Raw genomic sequence first — 2,652 nt, forward strand, 5'->3', positions numbered from 1 at the left:
CTACCAAGCTGTGTACAGACTCAAGCTTCCTTTGCTTTTTCGGGGGGCAGGGGGGAGTTCTGATTCTTCAAGAAAATGTTTTTCTATGTAACAACTTTGATGTCCTGGAACTCCCTTTGTGAACATGGCTGATCTTGAACTCACAGAGATCCTCCTGCCTCTGCCTCCTGAGTGTGCTTCCTTAGCTTTGGTTTTTATGTTTTCCCTAGTTGTTCTGATGTCATTTGTGTCTCTGAATTTCCTAAGGCAGACCTATGCTGATGGCTGGACAGCTGAGCAGGGGCATCTGAATTGAGGCACGTTCTCTGCCTTTTAGTTTAATTGACCTATAAATGTTTTCCTCTGTAGTTGGCAGCTCTACATCCCTTGATGTCTTCTTTTTGTTTGCCAATAACAGAAAGTGTTTGTTTTGTTTCCACAAATGAGAGCCCTGTGACCATGTGACCCTGAGCCCGGAAGGCCTTCCTAGCTTTTTCCTGGACTGCTCATGTCAATGCAATCAGAGCATCAGTTTGCTGAGTGGTGGTGGCGCCACATGCCTTTAATGCAGTACTCGTGAGGCAGAGGCAGGCCAGCCTGCTCTACAGGGCAAGTTTCTAAAGGTACAGAGAAAGAGTGTCTCTCCCAAAACAACAACAACAACCACCACTACAACAACAACCACAATAAAAACAAAACAAAAAAAAAACAGTATCGGGTGTCCCTGTGGCCATGCTGTAGACTTGACATGTCTGTGGGTGTCAGAAACAGCTACCAATAAGACATAGGTATCCTGACACACGAGTTGCTACAAGTATGGTTGCTCTGTCAGGTAGCCTGGATTAACACTTTCCAGGTGATCTCCATAATGGCAAAGAAAGAATCAGAACAATATTAGCATATCCTAATCTTTTTAGGATGGTGACTTCCTGTCTGGAAGTCATGTGACCACCTTCCGTGTGGCCAGGTATGAGCTGGCCTGTAAGTTTGGCTGCCATACAATGTAGGGCTTGTATAATATTGCCCCACGGGTCAGGATAAAAATCAAGTCAACATTTAATAAGGTAAATAATAAACAGGAATTTCTTTATTGAATAATGAAATAATAAACAGAAATTTCTCTTTCAGGCCTGGCATATTTTTTTTTTTTTTTTTTTTTTTTTTTTAGTTTTCATCATGCTGTTTAATCTAGCACGTTGCCTAGAAAGGCTTGTTAGCAAGAGTACAAATACGTCTTCCAGCATGTCTCTTAGAGACCCGTTCACCCACTGCTCTGTTTGGCCGCTAGCCTCTTGTCTCTTTCTTCAGCAATTGTGAGGCGGATTCCTCTTTCTCGGGGAAGAGAAATCCATGGTTTGTTGCCCTTGCCAATAAAAAAAATGTTGGAAAGCCGGGTGGCAAAGCTGTTGCCATTGACATCTTTCACATGGACCACATCAAAAGAGCCGGGATGTCTCTCTCTGTTGGTGATCACACCAATTCTTCCCAAGTTAGCACCCCCAGTCACCATACACAGGTTACCAGTGTCAAACTTGATGAAGTTGGTTATTTTACCCATATCCAAATCAATCTGAATGGTGTCATTCACCTTGATGAGGGGATCAGGGTAGCGAATAGTGCGAGCATCATGGGTCACCAGATGTGGGATTCCTTTAGTGCCCACAAAGATCTTTCTCACTTAGCACAACTTGTACTTGGCCTCCTCAGGTGTAATACGATGAACGGTAAAGCGACCCTTGGTGTCATAGATCAGACGGAAGTTCTCTCCAGTCTTGTCAATGTTGATGACATCCATAAACCCAGCAGGGTAGGTTATATCGGTCCTGACTTTGCCATCAATCTTAATGAAGCGCTGCATGCAGATCTTCTTCACTTCATCACCAGTCAGGGCATACTTAAGCCTGTTCCTCAGGAAAATGATCAGAGGCACACATTCCCTCAGCTTGTGAGGGCCAGTGGACGGACGAGGCGCAAACACGCCGGTTAGTTTATCCAGCATCCAATGCTTTGGAGCTGCTACATGCTTCAGATGTTTCTTGGGACCACGAGCCATGGCTGCGCTGGGAACGGAAAGAGCCTGGCATATGTTCTTTAAGAGTAGAACATAGTCCTGATGTGCCAACATCAAATGAAAAATAGCAGTGGTTTCCATACGACCGTGACAATCATGGAAAAGGCTTCCACACAAAGCTGCCATTCTGTTACAACAGGTTACCCCTGTTCTTCATAGGTTCAAGTGATCTGTGATTTTCAGCAGAGTTATCTGAGAAGACAAAAATGAAGTTGAAACCACAGTTATGCAGGAACTTTTCATTAGAATGCTGTGGACAAAATCACAGTTAACGCAGGTTGAGAAATAGATCCCGCACATAAGAACAATCATTTATGAAAGATGAATCCTTCACCCATGTTTCTTTCTATTATCTTTTCTTCATGTCTCCTAACTTGTGTGTGTGTCTGAGTTCATATGTGTCTTCTGGAGCACTTACCTTGCTTCCCGAGACACTCTCCTTAAACCCGTGACTTGTCAGTAACTCTAGACCACCTGTACAAGGATGAAAAGGGGACTTCTCTCTTCCACCTCCACAAGGGTAGGATGATATGCTCACACTGCCCTTCAAGGCTTTTATGTGGCAGCTGGTTCTGAGCTCGCCCTCACGTTTGAAGACCGAG

At 44.2% G+C, this 2,652-nt stretch overlaps 1 pseudogene; it reads right to left on the minus strand.

Annotated features, from left to right (window-relative positions):
• Positions 1-1,240: 1,240 nt before the first annotated feature.
• LOC121447384 lies at positions 1,241-2,035 on the minus strand (annotated as a pseudogene).
• Positions 2,036-2,652: the final 617 nt, after the last annotated feature.

Source organism: Microtus oregoni, unplaced genomic scaffold, assembly GCF_018167655.1.
Source record: "Microtus oregoni isolate MIOR12 unplaced genomic scaffold, Mior012 000004F_ref0000308, whole genome shotgun sequence".
Taxonomy (NCBI): Eukaryota; Metazoa; Chordata; class Mammalia; order Rodentia; family Cricetidae; genus Microtus; species Microtus oregoni.